The sequence below is a fragment of the Topomyia yanbarensis genome, chromosome 3 (assembly GCF_030247195.1).
Source record: "Topomyia yanbarensis strain Yona2022 chromosome 3, ASM3024719v1, whole genome shotgun sequence".
Classification (NCBI taxonomy): Eukaryota; Metazoa; Arthropoda; class Insecta; order Diptera; family Culicidae; genus Topomyia; species Topomyia yanbarensis.
In genome coordinates this window covers 300,952,167-300,973,154 of record NC_080672.1, presented here as the reverse complement: position 1 = coordinate 300,973,154, position 20,988 = coordinate 300,952,167, and the positions used below count along the sequence as shown (strand labels likewise).

Sequence of the window (20,988 nt, the reverse complement as noted above, 5' to 3'; positions counted from 1 at the left end):
ATTGAGCATCTTTTGAAAGAATAATACTCGGAAACTATTCGCTGTATGGAAAAAAAAAATCAAATAAAAAAAAAAGTTCGCATGAGCTGACGAAAAAAATTAAAAAAAAATTCTTTTTATTGTAAACTCATAAAATCTGCAATTATTAGAATAAAATTGATTTTTTCAAAGTTAGAACATTATTTTTACTCATTATTTTTTTTTTATATTAAGAATCATGTTGAAAGGATTGTGCAAAAAATTGGAAGTGGATCTCAAAATATTGCGCTAGGGCCAGGATCTACCAGGCCCTACGCTCAGAATAGATAAAAAATCGTCGAAAATAAATTATTTTGCAAAGGAATCATCACAATATCATTTGTTTTGAAGTGATGCCAGATTCGACCTCCTGTTAGCGAACTGAATTGTTTATTGAGAAACAAAACATGACTAGAAGCATTTTTTTAAATTTCTTCGCATCAGGAACATATAGTACTGCTCACGTTCAGGAACAGAATAACACTGTTGTATGTTCGGTACTCTAAAAAATTGAGACCTAATTTTGTGAAATACAATACAATACGTTAAAAAGTTTGATTTTTTTTAATTTTTACTAGATTATCATAGATTCTCACTCCCAATTGCACCGCATACAGGAGGTCAACACTTATTGGCTGTGGTTGTATGGCCCACTTATTTACCATTAATCCGGTTAGGACCCGTGGCATAAAACGACGAACAGATAAGGAACCTTATCAATGAGAAGATAGGTGAAACAGACCCAGGGAAAATCACTCACTGTGAGGATGAGCTGACATAGGTCTTTATTCCGTTAGTTGTAACTGATTGTTGAATACAATCATTTACTATCTTCACTGGCTGATGTATGGGGTCATTGAGAAAGCCAACCACGTGCTTCAGCAGATTCGCGCAAACCAAAATCGTCTCGGTGAACACGCCGTCGATCTTAACTTCTTTTGTTGGTACTTACATGTGGTACGACTTCGAAAAAGGGTAGTCGCTAGTAATGTCATTTGTTTGTTTTAGAGTGGTTACCAAGAAGGGCTTATTAGAGCAAATTTTTGATATTTCGGTCAGAGTCGAATATCGTTGTGTTACAACGAGGACCTTATTTATAATTTAAAGCCGAGGAATCGATTTCATTTCAACATCCGTTTGAGCGTGACGTTAATCTTGGCTATGGAAAGTCATTTTTGAATGTGGCTAGAGAACAGAAAGAGAAATTAAGGAATCGAAAATAGTAATGAAAGAGGACGGCGTTCAAAGCACATGAGCTGGATTGGATAATAAATCGGCTAAACTTTCTATTTTTGCATGTGGCTTCATAATAATTTTGAGTTTTGTTTGAAATGCCCTGCTTCCGTGCACATGTTTAATTTTATTTTATGTGAATAATCGCTTGGTTGTTCTACTTGGTTGATCTACACGCACATTTTCAGGAATAAACTCGTAACGATAAGGCATGCTGATAGTCACTAAAAGGCAGACTTGCCATGAACATGAACAATTTTGTACCTGTGTACAAAATTTCGTGCACGCGTTCAACTTTAAACATGTTTCGTCTCGATGTACAAGTTCGCCTCGAACATCGAACTCAAGCGAACGATGTGCTAACTCTAGTTCAAACGTCCGTGTACGTACGCCGGGTGCGTACAGGAGAATGATTCGCACATGGCAAAGAGAGTCAGCGCTAGTGACGATGAGAGTGAGAAAGAGAAAACTAGTGCCACGAACCGATGTGTAGGCACACCGTGTACGTACATGGGGTTCAGTTGTGCAGGCGAACATGTGCACGTGTTTAGGTACGAAATAGCGTGTTTAAGTGTAATATAAACACAGAACCAGAGTGAACATTGTGTGCGATGTGCATATGGGAAGACTGCTGAAAGGTGTATGGAATCAAATTGCATATTTTTTCCATCAGGGATTATCTATTGAAATTTTGGTGAGTTTCGTTCAATGTGTATTTTTACATTGTATAAGTTTCACTAATGATTGTGCACCCCTGGCAAGAATAGAGTCAGAAGAACATAGGCAGCGTAAACATTTTTTGCTCACGTACCTGGAAATTCTGGATATCTTTCACCTTGTCATTGGCAAGAAGACGGGAATGGTATAAATCTTGGGTAAGTAGTGCTTTGAAACGGTTTAACGAACGTTCGACTGTCGGTACGAAGGAAAAAGTGGTCACACTGGATATCCGTACAGTGAGAAGTATCTCAAGCCGGTCGTCTAAGCATTCAAGATGGATCCCAATAGTTTAGAGAAAAATGTGGTGCAAAAACTGCATTTAACCAAATATTTTGCGCAAGATGCAAAAAACGTGCAAAACTACACACGTACGATATTCAAAAGGCGCCAAATCACGACAAACGACAGAATATTCTCGGAAAATCACATGCGCGGACGCTCTACACTTAACAGTTGATGAAACCGTATCATCCCGTCATAGATGACGAGACTTATGTGAAAGCAGATTTCAGGCAGCTTCCTTTTCTTTACAACTCGTCATAAATTCCTGAGCCAGCTGGAAAGCAGAGGATTCTAAGTTTACTACAAAATGAATGATTTGGCAGGCAATTTGCTTGTGTGGAAATCGGAGCACCCCAATCGTTATAACCGGAATGATCAATGAGCAGGTGTACTTAGAAAATGAATCTAAAGGCGTTTCCCACTTCCACTTCTGAGATTTCAACAATGGCTCAACGCTTTTCTGGCCGAATTTAACCTCGTGTCAATACTCGAAAGATGTTTTGGAGTGGTCAATTTTGTGCCAAAGGATCTTAGTTCCTCGAACACACCGGAATTGCAACCAATTGAAAAAAAATGCGCTATCATGAAGCAGGCCCTCCAGCAGCATCCTAAGGAAGTGAAATCGAAAGCAGGAAAATGGATCTCCACACAAAAACAAGCTGCCCTAAAGGTTGTACAAGACCATATTATTAGTGTTAAGAGGAAGGTACGTGCGTTTGGATATTGCTAAGAAATTGAATAAAACAAAGATTTCATTGTAGTTATAAGTGTCAAATTGTATCTTTTGAACATTTGTTATCTGTTGATATAAAAGATTGGCAGGTTTTATGCCTGCTGGAGAGAGAGCTCCAGCGGGCTTTTCCCTATATACTGAAAATGAAGTATCAAATTCTTCCAAGAACACATGCGAATATGCGAATAAACACACGATTAGAAAATCAAATTTATACACGCGAAGTTACACGCTGGCACACGCTACATGCCAACGTCCACGCGACAAGCAAACGACCACGTGACCCAACACGTCAACATACAAACGCCCAAGCACTTCGCGCTGATACCCTTCTAGTCCGATTAACGCGGTCTCAAGCGCACACAAATGAACGTTCATGCCCATAAAGTCCATACGCCCGCACAACTGAACCGTGCACTCAATATCACAATCAGAATCACGGTCCGCTGCAATTGACCTTAAGCAGTGTTTAAGTGTGTGACATTTCCCGTCGTCTGCCAGTAATTGTAATAAGCGATCTGACGGCAAGTCCTTCCGCGTACCTATCTCTACAGCTCCAGTAGGCCAACTTTTAAAAAAAAGAAAAAAAAATTAAAATATCTTGAAATCTTACAGATTTTGATAATTTTTGGCTACGAGCATTTTCATTAGAAATGAGAATCGTATTGTGTAATAAAATTATGTTTTTGTCTGCCAGTTAGTATGACATTTAGAAACATGTTTAAATCTGTTGTAAAAAAATATTGTTAATAATTACTTTTCCGCGATGCAACCGCATTAAATATGTTTCCATCCTCTCCAGACTTTTGTTGACAAAAATAAAAATTTTCAAAAATGAGTTTTTTTGTAGTTTTAGTTTTAAATAAAAAATTTAATTTTTTTTTGAAAATTCACAACTTTTTATTCAGTTGTTTTTTTTGCGAAGAAAAGATCATTCCCTGCAACTTTTTCTCGGAATGTTTTGCTGTACAAAATACAGATCTCGATTTTTTTTTAAAACTATTAGGGCCTTTTAAAATATTGCTCTCGAATCAAAATGATTTGCTTTGTTGTGCAAAATGCTTAGAACCCATGCTGGTAAAACGTCGTGCTTTTAAAGATTTTTGAGTGAATCTTGGAGGAACTTCTGTATTGTAGAATCTAACGGGAAGTGCCGATTTGAACACCAGTGCATTTTCTACTTCAGTTCGAATCAATGAAAAAGTTATCTTACTTCAGTTCTTGCCGAAGTGATCGTTTAGAGATAAAACAATATGAAAAACAAAAGTGGAATTCTGGTCAAATAACTTGACTTCGAGTCTTTTCGTATTAGCCCGAGTTTTTGGAATATTCACTTACAGGTTTCAGAGCTTAGGCTCTATCCAATCCCATCATATCAGGCATTCAATAATGATAATTTTCGATAGATTGCGACAGGCAAATAAAATCATTTTGCGGGATAATCTACAACATGTCGCTGATTGTGACCGAGATAGAATCAAATTCAATATCCTCGTGTTTATGGATAATGGCAAAATCGAGATTTGACTACACGATATGACAACTCGAACTTGCGATACGGCCTTTAAAAGTGTCGCTGTATAGAAAAGTGGAATCGGTTACAAAGGATACATGCAAAAACTAATTATTCCTAGATACTTCAATGGTGAGTATGCGGTAAATTTGCGGCCTGATCCGACAATACAAAGCACAAGACAGTGCCATGCTTTGCAGTTATCAATGACAGATTCATACCTCCTCATTCTATGATGAAACGGCTCACTATCATAAACCGTAGACAGCAGTCCCTAAGAAAACTCATCTTCGACAATCAATACCAATGTACGGTCTTCAATATTGCCGCCTGATCCCCAAATGGTTGCCAACTTTGTGACAGTTGATCAAGCAATAACGACAACTACAAAGCCGCAAAAACTGTGTGCAATAACTCCATGTCAAAAACCAGAGTTTTCAGTGAGGACGAAAATTCCAAAGAGGACGAATCCACATCTGTAATTTGTAATGGCCAGAAGTAAGAAAGAAGATCCTCCCGCGATCTTAATGTATTGTAGAACAACCTTAGAGAAAAAATAATACTTCCAAGATGGAGTTCCGCTACGGAAAAGGATTTCCATGTACCATAGCAAGTTACGTGCACTTTTTATCAGTAAAATAGAAATTCTGTGCTACCTCACTTATGGTTTTTCGAACTTGGGGTCTAACCGATGTTAATACGGTGCATTTTATTTTTAATTCATCGATTTGTGTAGTACTCTGTTAACACGTACAGCTGTTTTTGGGCATTTGAAGTAATGAATACATCCTCTTTATTCCAAGATTAAAATTTGAAAAAAAAAATCAGCGAAGGTTTCAGGTCTTTGGTTTCTGCATTCAGATCGAAATCAAATTTCATAATTTCGGGATTGGATGGTAGTGGATATTTAAATTCGAAACCTAATCATTTTGATTTCAATGTTCTAAGCAACATAACAGTCTATTATAATTTCGTAAGTTAATTTCGATAGTAGTATCTACTTTTCTAAAGAAACCCATATCATTTCTAAGACCTTCCTGCATGACAATAAACTTCAGTTTGGTTTTGAACTTGACAAGAAAAATGTTAATCAGAAAACAATTATTCAGTATGTTTTAAAAGCATAATGCGAAGAACGAAAAGATATCTCGGAATGGTCGAACTAGACTTTGATTGTAAACTTAATATAGTTGGGTTCCATGAATACGCACTGCTGTTTAAATAACAAATGTACATGGAGGAAACCGATCACAACACTAACACAGGAACTCTGACATATATGTAGTTTTCACATTGAATCCAGAAAATATTTCGATTATGGAGGTTTCAACATTAGGGTTATTTGCCTCTTTTTTCGGGTTAGAAAAATTTCTATTGAAAAAGCTTTAACCCTGTGTGCGGGGTTGGGAATCGAACCAATCGCTTTAATAACTACAACCTGCTAACCCCTAAAATCATTGTTGAAAATATGGCCTGTAGTAAAATATAGTAAACATGAGAAATACTAAACAGTCTAAGAAATCAACTTTTGTGTTTTTAATTTTGAGATAAAATGTGTACGGGTTTTTCCTAGCCCACAGTTGGTCAGCTTAAACACACGGAAAACAAACAGTTTGACGCAAAAAATTTCGCTGTGTGGTTGCCATTTTCGGAGCCTTGACCATATGTAAATCATTTTTCGTCGTGTCATGTCAAAATACACTAAATCAATGATCACTGAACAATAAGCACAACGACTGGGCCCGGGACTTCTAGAATAAGATTCTCCTGGGCTAAATTATGGGTGATTGTTGTCAGCATTCGTCACCTTTCCTGAGTTGAAAAGCACGTACCAACAGTTTACAAATTCGGCCAAAGTATGGCAAAACCGCGCTTAGACTTAAGCTACTAAGCGTGGAAAAGATTGCTACAGCGAATGTCAGTTCGAAAATATTTACTTTACTCTAGTGAACGCGTTGGATGCTTTATTACACTGATTAAATAATTTCCCACATTTTCCGCTCCGCTGCTGCTACGGAACTAGCTATACATACGTGTGTGGGGCCAAACGGGAAACAAACTCGCAGCTGATGCTACTACCGAGATAAATGTTACTGTTTTATAATACTTTGTAATAGGCTACTGTGCGGGTGAAGCAAAGCTATTCTTGTTGTGTATTCTCTTCATTATACAAACTTTTAAATAAAAATTGAGTGCAAATATTAGGACGCATCCAAAAACAATTCAAGAAGATTTTCCACGCAACTGTCCGCGATTATTTGTCCAAATAGGTCTACCTGCTGTGAATAATATTCTTCCCGTTATACGATACCAGATGGTAAAAACAAGAACCTCCCCCGTTGTTACATTGTAAATTGTGCACTTTATGCATTGTTGAGTTAGCATAATTAGATAACCACAGGCAGAACTCGATTTTCGGATGCCACATAGGACCTGCTTCGCATCATACCAACCGTACTCAGTTCAAAGAAATGTCAACAACCACCATCAGCAGAAGGGGCAAAATTTTCCTTTCGCGGTGAAACAGCCACGACACAGGAGAGAAAGTGTGCACAATTTACTTCCAACTAGTTGAGCAGCAAATTGTGTGCAAGAATTTTGAGAATCACTTCAGTCAGCCAGCCAGCCAGCTCTGCTAGGCTAGTGTGCCTGGAGGGCTCTAGCTTTCTTGGCGCTTGAAGCTTATCCTAGCAGCGGATCTGAAGGGCACACAGAGGCATACGGCATACAGTCGGAAGTGGAACAGTGTTTTGCCGATAGAAAAACATTATGCGCACAGAACATTATTCATATTGCAGTGAATGGGCCGGGTCAGCACTGGGAATTAACGATCGGCAGTTCATACGCCATCTCTATTGGAAAACTTAATCGTAATTAGCACTGATGTTGAATGCGGGAGGTGTTATTCATGTTGAACCATTTATAAAAAAAAGTATCTTAGCCCACAAAAGGGTGTTTTAACTGAGTTGACATCTGATCTTGCATGTTTGTTAATTACTTCAGATTTCTTTACAATTTCATCATACGAGCAACGCTTGAGCAACATCTTCAAATCGATCGCTCAAGTAAACTTTGGCGCATTGCTGCCAACAAATCATATTTTCAAACAAACTTCATTTTTGGTTAAATGAGTGTATGTATCAGCCAGGGCTGGCGGAACACTTCTGCCCAAATAGGTAGTAAGATTCGGAGTGATTTCTACCCGTACTGATGAAAGTACATGGCGTGTGTAAGTAAAATTGAAAAGTCCCTGATAATAGCTGGTGGCTATTTGAAAAGATGCTTTGTAGACGGATTATATGACCGACGGCGCAGCTAAAAACCTCTTTTAATCCACCTAGCGGTGCAATTGTGCCTTTCTCATTTCTCTAAACTATGGCACGGAGGCTTTTTATGTTCAACATAATTGTGGAAATGTCCATTACATTCTTAGTACACTTTGCACTTATACACAATGGCTTGCCAGCCACGAACTTGATGAGCTACGTTACGACGGTGAAACACTTGAAACAAAAAAATATCATACTCCATTAGCCTAATCAGCATTAGATCAATGTTATCTGCTTGCTAACTCATTTTGTCATGCGGGGGTGGGTATGCGAGGAGAGCGAAAGTCCCATGAACGAACGACTCCCCAGCTTAAGTTGGTATGCTTTGTGATACAGTGGTGGTTTAAAGATGATGGGGTTGAAAGGGAGGGGTATGAGGGCTGGATGGGGTGATGGTTTGAGGGGTGATTTAAAGAGATTTTTAAATGAGGGGAGTGAACAGTAGAGGGGGGTGTAACCCCTCTCCGTAAACCATCAACTACGCTCCTGTTAAAATCCAGAAACCTTGTGCGAGTCGAAAAAAAAATTTGGCCGGGATTAGGTTGACGTTTTTCAGAGTGATTGCATAACCTTTCTATATGAGAAAGGCAAAAATGTGCCAAAATCCAAAAAAGTGAACCGTCGTCAAATTTTTTTCCAGTTTGCATCAAATCTCGACGTTTCATGCACCTTGAACACATTTAGCATCAAAAATAAAAATTCTATTTTTAATTTTTTCTATAGTTTATATGAGAAATTTCTGTGTGGCCGCACTCTGAAACCCGTAATTCCGGAACCAGAATTCCGATCGATCCAAACTTCAATAGCAGCCGATGGGAAGGTTGCACCTTTCATTTGAGACTAAGTTTGGGCAAATCGGTCCAGCCATCTCTGAGAAGGCAAAAATAATACCGTTAAGTTTCCTTTTCGATGCTAATTATATCCATCTAATATAACCGGCTCCTGGATGGTCTACTTCCGGACCAATGATAAGCCATTTAACATCATCGATATATAGCATTATCTAACTAAACAACACTCGACTGTGTACGAAGAAGTACTTTGTTTACATACCCGCTCAGGAAGTAGAGATTGATGGTATATTCTCCGAGAGGGGCCTGAAGTACGAAATATGGGTTCCAGAACCGTTTGCTTCAGCAAGTGAAAATTATGGTATACAAGCAATTACGTTAAGCAAAAATCGAGGACAATAAGAAATCAGTTTATTTTTCATCAACCACATTTCTTCCAAACTTTGTTCTTTTGAACGGGGCTTATCCACCTTTTTGTGCCGGAGGGCATGAACTGTCGTCATTGCCATCAATACGCAATAGTATTACCCATTGTAGAAACAAGGCACGGACGGAGAATATCATGAAAAGTTCTCCTTCTGTAGAGAGACTCCTAATTAACTGTTGACACATCCCGCATATAAATTTAACGGGGAAAACTGAAGCATTCTTTTGAGAGGGCAATTATAAAAGAGGCTGTGCTGCAAACAGTTTTTCCCACAAAACTTATGGTTTCATATTTACTTATCATCGACCATACCCACATCGTTACAGTTTCAATGAAGCTCTCCGTTTGATGAAGCATGGAAAGCACTCCTAGTTTTTCGTGGATAAAATATGGAAGTTCCTAAGTGCTTCATCTGAAAATTCCTACCAGATTACCAAATACCAATATTAGTTTAAGTTCTTTCGCATTACTTCATTCTGGGTAATGAGAAGGCCGACACAGGCATTAGAAGGTGGTATTTATGAAAGATCGCGTAGCCTCCACGATTTTTACAGTATTTTTTGTCAGAGGACGCTTAAAAATTGGAAAATTTTGTGGGACAATAGAAATTTGCTATATCAGCAAAATTATTTTAAAATAACATACATAATATAGTTGGTGGTGTCTGGGCTTTACCTATTCGCTGATATTAAATTTCGAGTGTACGTTTAAAATAAAGCAAAAAAGTGAGCTCCCCCATCTCACTAGGGTCTACAATAGAGTGACAGGAAAAAAATGACACCTATCGGCCCACCCCTGAGTTGATTCCTAGTCACACAAGGAGCACTTGTTTCAAATTTGAATCGAATCGGACAAGTTTAGCTACCGGACCAACGTGCCTGAAGTTTGTATGACATTTTTCGACAATTTACATGGAGAAAACCCATTAACTCACATTTTTGCCGCTAGGTGGCACTGTATGCATCATATTATCACTGTAAGTGAAAATAAGAAAGATAATTTAATTGTCTACAACTTTGTCGAAGACTGCTAGTCAATCCGGCTTTGTTAAAAGAAGTTATTAAACTTTTAACGAAGTGATGTCTGAGTCAGTTTTCTATGGGGCCTAGCAGTGCATGGTTGTGTATCAGTACTCGATTCTCACGAACTACATATATTTGTTAAACAACCGTTAGATTTAGCTCAATAGTATGTTCAGAAGAGTTGTAGTAGATAATACAAGTCATGTTTTGGTTAGAAAATTTTAGTTCCACATTGTACCGCATGGAGGGTGCCAACACTAACTTTTCAACGGAGAGAGATAGATGTTTGGTGTCTTCTACAAAGTTGTAGAGCAAGCATTTTTCAATAATTATTCCGAACATTTCGATATTATAACTCTCTTCTATGAAAAGTTAGTTCTGGTGCCCTCTATGCGGTCACAGTTGGAACTAAAATTTTTCAACCAAAACATGACTTGAATTATCTACTACAACTCTTCTGAACATACTATTGAGCTAAATCTAACGGTTATTTCACAAAAATGTGTAGTTCGTGAGAATCGAGTACTGATACACAACCATGCACTACTAGGCCCCATAGAAAACTGACTCAGACATCACTTCGTTGAAAGTTTAATAACTTCTTTTAACAAAGCAGCATTGACTAGCAGTCATCGACAAAGTTGTAGACAATTAAATTATCTTTCTTATTTTCACTTACAGTGATAATACGATGCATACAGTGCCACCTAGCGGCAGAAATGCGAGTTAGTGGGTTTTCTCCATGTAAATTGTCGAAAAATGTCATACAAACTTCAGGCACGTTGGTCCGGTAGCTAGACTTGTCCGATTCGCTTCAAATTTGGAACAAATACTTCTTGTAGGACTAGGAATCGACTCAGGGGTGGGCCGATTGAGTTTTTAAAAATTCATCATTTTTCTGGGCAGTCCAGTCTACAACTGTGGCACCATGAGACTTATCGTTTAGTATATAATAGTGTAGTTCTGTATTTCAGGGTGGGAGCTCCCGGACGAGTATATTCCATGGTCACAGGAGAGCAGGCGTTTCTTTGTTGGCACATGAGACAGCGTTTATAAATTCGTTAGTAATACCACGCGACTTAAGCGCCAGGACGTGACTGCAATATCGTGGGGTTGTGAAAGATCGTGTTTGCGACCGGGTTTGTACAATCGCGAAAAGCTCGAGCGTTTGCATGTTATTGTGCGCGTTCTTTTAATCGCGTGGACATTTGTGTTGAATTTCGTTTGTATATTCTCATGTTCTTTTGAGTGTCGCCGAGAAAGAAACAACACGTAATTAGATATTCTTTCAGCAAAGATTAGATGGGCTGACAACTCGTATACTACAATTTATTAAAGATAAAATATTCTAACAATCATGCACAAAACGGCAAAAAAATAATTGAAATGAAAGATGAGAAAGACAAAACATACAGAACATGAAAAAAGAGCATTACTTCTCCTAACTATGCGGGATTGATTTGCAGTCTTTGTCCAAATTGTATTTTTACTGGTAGTGCAATCCACTAAGGGTCGCTCGTTTCAGTTTTCGAAAATTCGATTTTTTTCTGGGCAATGTAATCAACATGTTAAAGGCGAATGACCGATCGAGGTGAAAGCCTGAATAAACAATACAATACACTACAATAATCGACATGCTTTCCACTCGTATTACTAGCAAAAATCGAATAAGGCACAAAATACATGCACAACTATGGACAACAAACACTTAGACTGGCTTCTTCTAACATGCTTCTCATGGGGCTAGCGATCGATGAATGAAGCAAAAAAGTACATTTGGTACTTATATAACATTCCGGTATTCGTAGTATCTCTTTTGTGCTCCATATTCCTCTGCCTGAAAGAGACTGGAAAATTTCAGTTTCCTGTGCTACTTCCGAAAGAATTTCTGAAAATTACTGAATGCGTTGTTTATAGAATTTATATATATTTCGAAATTTAATACAAAACTTATGATCATTTTTCCAACTTATTAGTGCAAACATGATGTAAATTGTTTCAGAACAATGAAGTTTACTGACGTTCAAAAACTCTCCCTTCTGTTTTATCCGATAGTTTGAAAAAACCCCTCTATATTGAAAAGTTAGGTACAATTAACAACAATTTCCCACCCCAGCTGCTGCTCAGGTAACGGATGCCGGAACAACAGAATCTACGCACAGCGTTTCCGACCCACGGCACGTACCTCCAAATCAATAACAAGTACTACCAATGATAAAATAAGTGACAAAAACACGGATATACGATTGTGACTCGTAGAACCAACAATCAATGCAAGGCAGTTAATCCGAAAAAGATATACAACCAATGCCGAGAACAGCATGGACGAAAACACGACAAATCAAGAGAAAGCGGATAAGGTGATCCAAAAACAACAGTAGGCGATGCAGAATTTCAAGAAAGAAGATCTTTACGCGAAATAACAGAACGCGTACACAAGGTCCGATGGACATACAATTAAATTCGACTTCTTTATTTCTATATTCACTTTGTAAATATTAATAGATCCACTGCTCAGTTAAGCTAACGCATTGAACCGTGCCAAACAAACGAAATATAAAAATAAATATTCGAGTCTTTACGCGCGATGAGATAAAAAAACGCTTTTAATCCACCTAACAGTGTGATGAGACATTTCTTATAACTCTTATCACTCTCTTCGGATATTATATCGTTTGAGAACATTTAGAACTTGATGCTTCGCGATGTTTTTGATAACACATACTACATGGGATAGTGGCAGGACTCAGAGAATCACTCAAATCAGCATAGGACAACATCAGTGCTAGAAATCTCAAACCAAATCAATGGGAAGGCGAAAAAATGGCCCATAAAATAGACATACAAACGAATTATTGCTAATGCTCTGTTAATAAAATATCTAAATTCCTCAATCAATGCATTGTGGTGGGAAAACTGATTTTTCTAAAGGGGTTATGTATATTGTACTGAGCCAAAAAAAATCGATTTTTTTTTAATCGATTTGAAGTTTATACTTTACTCAAATTTCCAACGCGACTGAGAATTAAGAAATCAACGCTTTTTCTTGAAAAACCCCACCATTCCACTATGGGTCACAAGGGCGGTTTTTCGGTACAAAAATCAATAACTTCCAAACCGTTCATTTTAGAGAAATTATGTCTGAGAGAATATTTTTGGAAATTAAATTTTCTTACTTTTAAAGCAAAATATAGCTAGGGTGGTCCTCTCAAACATTATTTTCGAAAAATTATGTTTAGAACTAAATGGTGTAGGTACTTACTTCAGCAAAGTTGTAGAAAAATGTTTTTCAAGTAACATTTTCAAATGCATCAAAGTTATAGCATTATCGGTTTTCATGTTATAATTATTTTTCTTCTTTATCTTAGGGTGTCATTTTAGTGTTTCTGAAAAAGTCAGTTTTTTAACTATAACTTTTTACATAGCTAGTCTATCTTCATACTCTCTATGAAGCAATTTTAGTACTTTTCATTGCGCATATTTCTGCTGAAGAATGTGAATCGATATCATTTTTCGTTATCGAATTACGATCATTTTTTTAAATAAAAATGATAGTTTTCAATGACCCCTAACTCAGAAGGTTGCAAAAACTAGCAGCTAAATTTGTACTCTTTCGAAAGTGCATCAAAAATACTGTAAAATATCTCAAAATCAACTTTTTCTTTTTTGTCATTCAGCGAAAAATGTTGACATCAACATTATGATTAAATGACATCAGCATACGGCTGTTTTTAAGGGTCTGGTCATTGCCATTTAGAACCTGCTTTACTAGATCAAAAAGTCGAGTTGTTAAATGATTTTTTGAGCTTGTCAAATATATGTACACAAATATTGAAAACGTTAGGCTCAGACAGATATTTATTTTACTATTCTACGTAACTACTTTATTATCATCGTCATCCTCATAATTATTATAAACACAATCATCAACATCATCAGCATCGTCGTCGTTATAGTTATCTGAATCGTGTCTCTTTTCTCAAAGTGCTAACTCATTTAATATTGAACTTATTTCAGCGCGTTTACTGTATCGGGATCTTCTAACTGCAAGAACCGGATTAGACGAGTCCATTGATCTAAAGAAAACATCTTCCATGTTCGCGACTCTTGAACAATTTCTACCGTGATTCAGTCGATCGTTCCGAGCCTCAGCTCCTTGTTCGCTCATGAAACTTGTTGGTAATGGAAGTGTTGACATAATATAAAATGTAGCGCATTTTGCCTTAAAAAGCAAATGAATTAAGGATTACCCTTCATTCTGTTCTAAGTAAGCGACGAATTTCTGTGAATGCTGGTTTGGGAAGAAGTGCAGTTTGAATCTTTTGTAGGAACTGTTAACGGCTTCTCAAAATATTTCGAATTTTTATCGAGCACTTTCGTCTCAATTCGATTACTGTCTTTCCAAAATTCATCAAACCTTTTACATGTTTTAATTGTTACAGCTTTTGCATTCTGAGTGAACTTATTTTTTTCATTTTGTCCCACATCAAATTATCTCATTATTTCCTCAAACACAACTTTTATTTTATTTTTATTTTCACCTTTGGCCACTTTCCAGAGATCGAACAACTTTATTTTATGCATTTTAACAGCACTAATAATACAAAGCACTACAGGCGTTGATCAAAGCAGTCGTCGGCTACTGCGATTCGATTCATGAATGAGATTGATACCAATTAAACTGTCACGACTCGTGGTGTTGTTGTTTATATTTGACATCGAAGGGCAAAAATGCTGACTTTGATTTTGAAATATTTTATAGTATTTTTGATGCACTTTCAAAAGAGTACAAATTTAGCTGCTAGTTTTTGCAACCTTCTGAGTTAGAGGACATTGAAAACTATCATTTTTACTTAAAAAAATGATCGTAACTCGATAACGAAAAATGATATCGATTCACATTCTTCAGCAGAAATATGCGCAATGAAAAGTACTAAAATTGCTTCATAAAGAGTATGAAGATAGACTAACTATTTGAAAAGTTATAGTTAAAAAACTGACTTTTTCAGAAACACCCTAAGTTAAAGAATAAAAATAATTATAACATAAAAACCGATAGTGCTATAACTTTAATTCATTTGAAAATGTTAACTGAAAAACATTTTTCTACAACTTTGCTGAAGTAAGTACCTTGCTATACCATTTTGTTCGAAAAATTTTTTTTTGAAAAGAATGTTTGAGAGGACCACCCTAGCTACATTTTACTTTAAAAGAAAGCGAATTTAATCCCCAAAAATATTCTCTCAGACATAATTTCTCTAAAATGAACGGTTTGGGAGTTATTGATTTTTGTACCGAAAAATCGCCCTTGTGACTCATAGTGCATTCAAAGAAAATCAACAGTGCATATTTCCAGACTTGGTTTTATTTCCAATTTAGAACTATTGTGTTTTTTATATCCTAGATTGCATGATTCAGTGATCGAAACCCTAAACTTCATGAAGTATTTGAAATTATTAAATTAAAATTTGTGTTTGCTATTGAAATTGACAAAATGATTGTATATATAGTATATAGTCCCTTTGGCGATTGTTTACTTTTTCGGTCCCACCTATCAGCATTGAAGTATCGCCCTTACGTTTTTTTTACAATACCAATTTTACAATTGGTGGGGGTTTGGTGAAAATCGATCTTAATGTCTAAACGGCATAATTCCGAAACCGTAATTTTTGAAGTTTTAAAATTATGCAGAATTAATTTTTCAGAAAATAGTAATAAGTACCAAAGTCCAAAAAAATCAATTTTTGTCAAACGTTATTTTTTTCGAGTTTACATCAAATCTCAATGTTTCATGCATTATAATGTCATTTGGCATCAAAAATACAAATTTGATTTTGAAAATTTTTCATTTCAGTTTATATGGGAATTTGTTGTGTGATTGCACTCTTCAACTCGTAACTCCGGAACCGGAAGTCCAATCAATAAAAAATTCAATAGCAGCCGATGGGAAGATTGTACCTTTCATTTGAGACTAACTTTGTGCAAATCGATCCAGCCATCTCTGATTAACAGAGGTCACATTTTTTTCCACATACACACATACACACACATACATACAGACATACATACACACCCGGGAAGCCGCCAGGCGACCCATCGGCGTACAGACCAATCTGTCTGATAGACACGACTGGCAAACTGCTTGAGAGGATCATCCTCAACAGGCTCACCCCGTACGCGGAAGGTACGGACGGTCTGTCAAGCAACCAGTTTGGCTTTCGGAAGGGTAAGTCCACAGTGGACGCTCTCAACTCAGTGATAAATACTGCCGAGATAGCGATCCAACGAAAAAGGCGAGGTATTCGATACTGTGCGTTAGTGACACTTGACGTGAAGAACGCATTCAACAGCGCAAGCTGGGATGCCATCGCGCTCTCGTTACACCGGCTTAGCCTACCGGTGGGTCTGTACCGGATCCTGGAAAGTTACTTCCAAAACCGCGTACTGCTATACGAGACCGATGCCGGTCAGAAAAGGGTTCCGATTACCGCCGGAGTTCCGTAGGGCTCGATCCTAGGCCCGGTGCTATGGAACCTCATGTATGACGGGGTTCTGAGACTGAAGTTCCCTCCTGGGGTCAAGATCGTCGGCTTTGCTGACGACGTAACCTTGGAGGTCTACGGGGAGTCAATTCCTGAGGTAGAACTAACCGCAGAACACGCGATTAGCACGGTGGAGGAATGGATGAGCGCGAGAGGCCTGGAGCTCGCTCATCATAAGACGGAGGTAGTTATCGTCAACAACCGCAAGTCGGCACAACATGCAGTTATCCATGTGGGAGAAGTCGCGATCACTTCACAGCGAAGTCTGAAGTCTCTCGGAGTCATTATAGACGACAAGCTGACCTTCGGCAGCCATGTCGACTATACGTGCAAGAGAGCGTCGACTGCTGTTGCGGCACTATCGAGAATGATGTCCAACAGCTCAAAGGTGTGCGCCAGTAGACGTAGGTTACTGGCAGGCGTTGCCGTATCTATCCTCAGGTACGGCGGCCCGTCATGGTCAAGAGCACTGAGGGTAACCAGTTACCTACAGAAACTGGAGAGCACCTACCGCGTGATGTGCCTCAGAGTGATATCTGCCTACCGCACGGTATCACACGATGCATCCTGCGTGATAGCGAGCATGATGCCAGTCGGGCTGGTCATTCGGGAAGATGAGGAGTGCTTTGAGCTACGTGGAAATAGGGGAGCCCGCGAGCGCACCAGGGTGACCTCGGTCGCCAGATGGCAGCGTGAGTGGGACAACTCCTCGAAAGGTAGGTGGACCCACCGGCTGATACCTAGCATATCGAGCTGGGTGGGAAGACCCCATGGGGAAGTTCACTTCCACCTGACACAATTCCTGTCAGGCCATGGCTGTTTCCGTCAGTACCTCCACAGGTTCGGGCACGCGGAGGTCCCAGTCTGCCCGGACTGCCCAGGTGTAGATGAAACTGCCGAACACATACTGTTCGTATGTCATCGGTTCGACGTCGAAAGAAGAGCAATGCTTGACGTCTGTGGCTGGGACACAACCCCGGATACCCTTATTCAGCGGATGTGTCAATCGGTGGAGAAGTGGAACGCAGTCTCGGCTGCTACCATCCAGATTGCCAGTAGGCTACAGGTAATCTGGCGAACCGAGCAACAGACGACGGGCACGGCTAACTAGTGATTGGTTAGCTGGAGCGAAAAAGGCCAAGCGCAAAATAAGAGAGTGAATGGTCTGTTCATGCCGAGGTAGGTTGGCGCAGCGAATGGCAACCGCGTAAGGGGTAAACCCAGCCACCCCAAAGCAAGACAGAAGAGTGAGTGTATAGGCGTATAAGTGGACTGCCTCATGCCAAGACGGGAGGGTCGTAGCGTAGTATGTTGGAACTAAGCTATCGATGCCTCATGGCGTGGCAGAGGAGTGAAAGGGTGAGCATCCAAGTCAGTCTCACATTGCATGTTAAGGGTGAGCATAAAAGTCAGCCTCACAGGTTGGTAGAGGCTAGCACAAAAGTCAGCCTAGCAAGGAATGAAAAAGGTGAGCACAAAAGTCAGCCTCGCATGGTATGTCAGAAGTGGGGCCTAAGGAAAATGTCCCACATGGGATGCCAGAGGGAGTGACAAAGGTACAATAGAGTGGCACGATTGAGAGTGAATCAGGTGATAGGGTGAGCACCCAAGTCAGCCTCACATGGATGGGTAGGGCGAGCACAAAAGTAAGCCTAGCAAGGAATGAGTAAGGTGAGCACACAAGTCAGCCTCGCATGGAACGTAAAAGGTGAGCACAAAAGTCAGCCTCATGTGGGAGTGTTTGAGAGTGAATCAAAGTGTGATTGAGAGAGCACCCAAGTAAGCCTCATACAGGATGTATGATCGCGTGAGTGAGAGTGAATGAGTACATTCAGTACAGCCATCCCCCCAGAAGTAATACCGAGAGGTAGTTCCTGGGAGGAATGATGGCGGAGCCCAATGGAGTTTAGTCGGTATTAATGGCTGGTCACCATTCGAGTCCGACACGCCTCCAGTGCACCCCGTGTGGTAGATTGGACCCTACCGTTAGCACGTGTACTGGGCTAGGACATAAAGGTCTTCTCCATTGTAAAAAAAAAAAAGACATACATACACACAGACATTTTCCGATCTCGACGAACTGAGTCGATTAGCATATGACACTCGGTCCTCCCGGTCGGGATTAGATCGACGAATTTTAGAGTGAATGAGAAAGGCAAAAACATTTTAAGCAATTGTTGAAATTTATGCATTTTTCGTTGAGCAGTTCTATGTTTCATAGAATTAAATCAATTTTAACTTCGCTTCTTATTAAATAAAGACCCTTATTACAGTACATCTCTACAAAAACGAGATCAATTTGAAAATAAATCTGAGGATTATGATTGATTACAGAACTCTGGAATTTTCTATTGGAATGTTTTCAGACAGGAATTTGATATTGATGCTATTAGACAACTGTGAAATCAAGACCAAGAGATCAGTTACATATCAGGACCCCATTCCGACAATTTATCAAAAGTCCTCATGATGTTTACAACAACAGGTTATCAATCTACGGATCAGATAATTGTTATTGTAATATTGAATTAAATCAGTCTGCATCAATAAATTTTCAACTTCAATCCAATTTTTTTTGGGTGTTGTGGGGGGGGGGGGGGGGGTTGTATGGTGTTAAACCCCAAAACCTTCTCTTGGCTACGCCGTTGCTTGGAGTTATTTATTTCGCTTTTCATTTTCCGATATGTTTCAGATCGATCCGATTATAAGTTATAAGTTAGCAAAATTGCAGTCAGAAAGTTCGCACAAATGAACATTTTTGTACTGATAAGTTATCAAGTTCCTTCCAGATAACTTGGAAGTGTTCGGTGATTATTTCTAGCGGTTGTAGATAGTAAAATGAAATACAAAATTCGTTTTATCGAAATAATGTTTGGCTTATTTCAATGGATTATTACTATATTGAACAATAAATAGGCGACAAAGAGTAATCAACAAACAACAAGCCATAACTTTTAAAGTATTCAAAATAGATATTTGAAGTCTTCAGTAACGTTATTCGCAAAAGTAAGAGCTACAAATTTGCTGAAGGCATCATTTCGATATAATCACTTCCAAAAAAATTTGTGAAAATATCTCACTCATAGGGGGATTAATCAGCAAAAGCACAATACCAAAAGAAAGGGCATATTGCCTCCATTAAATTCTCCGAAGATACTATTGACCTAAAATAAGCCGTTTTGGCGTTAATAATAGATTACATGTTTTTGGTCATATTTCTGGCTATGGGAAATGATAAAAATCTTTCGTCCGCATTTAATGTTAAATATCTCTTTTGATAATAGTCCGATTTGGACAATCTATAGCTTGTTCGAAAGGCATTCGTTAAAGCTGTCTAAAAACATATAAATTGTTAATCTACATTGTCAATTTCGGCAGATAATTTAAAAAAAACTGCAAAAAACGCCATTTTTGCGCATTCAAACATTCATATCTTGAAAACTAAACATCAGAATCAAAAACAAATTAATAGCGTTCATACTGTTTTTTAGTTCTTTCATTTAAAATTGGTTTGGATAAGATCGGTTCAGCCATTGCTGAGAAACACGAATGAGAATTTGTCCGTTACATACACACACACACAGACACACACACACAGACATTGTCCCAAATCGTCGAGGTGAGTCGATTGGTATATAAGACTCGGCCCTCCGGGCCTCGGAAAAAATCTTGAAAGTTTGAGCGAATTCTATACATTTCTTTTATAAGAAATGTAAAAAGATGGAAACTTGACATCGACCATCACAGATTTGAACCAATTTTGGAGCGATAGTTCATCTAGGGCCAATATATAGAAATCTAAATATTTGTGTCAATTGAATCACCCATGAGAGCACCCTCGTTTTGATAAATTGGAAATTGGAAATTGGAATTCGATTTTCTTTTGATTATATCATTGGTTCTATTTACTCTAAAATCAAACCGCAAGTTTGATAAAATATTAGTAGGAAAAGTTAGGACAATTAGAGCCATAGTACTCAAGTGAGACCAAGGATGTGAAGTATACTAGAAGTGGCAGGGTCATTAGAACAGGTTTAATATCTTACGGGCTTAACTTTTGCCTTCTGCTGATGAGGGTCGAGCTTAGGCAGCATAACTACGAATCACTCGAGTTTACCAGCATGTCTCTTGGCATAGACAGACTTGTCCATCTTTACCGTGAGAACCGACAAAAGAAAAGCCATGCAAGATCACCACTGAAAACCTGTCGACGATTAGCATCAATAAAAAAAACAAAGTTCATTTTTCTCGCAATACATAGGTAAAGCCCGGGGCTATTCGGACCTATCTATCGCATAGTTTTGCAGCACTGCCGCTAGAAAATAATATTTTTTTCTAGACTTCTTAAACACTTTCCTGCAAAAATCAACTTGCGGTT

At 38.5% G+C, this 20,988-nt stretch overlaps 1 protein-coding gene across 9 annotated transcripts in view; it reads right to left on the bottom strand.

Annotated features, from left to right (window-relative positions):
- The window catches only part of LOC131688439 (protein alan shepard), a 592,207-nt gene that overhangs the window by 555,845 nt on the left and 15,374 nt on the right, over positions 1-20,988 (bottom strand). The window lies entirely within an intron of this gene.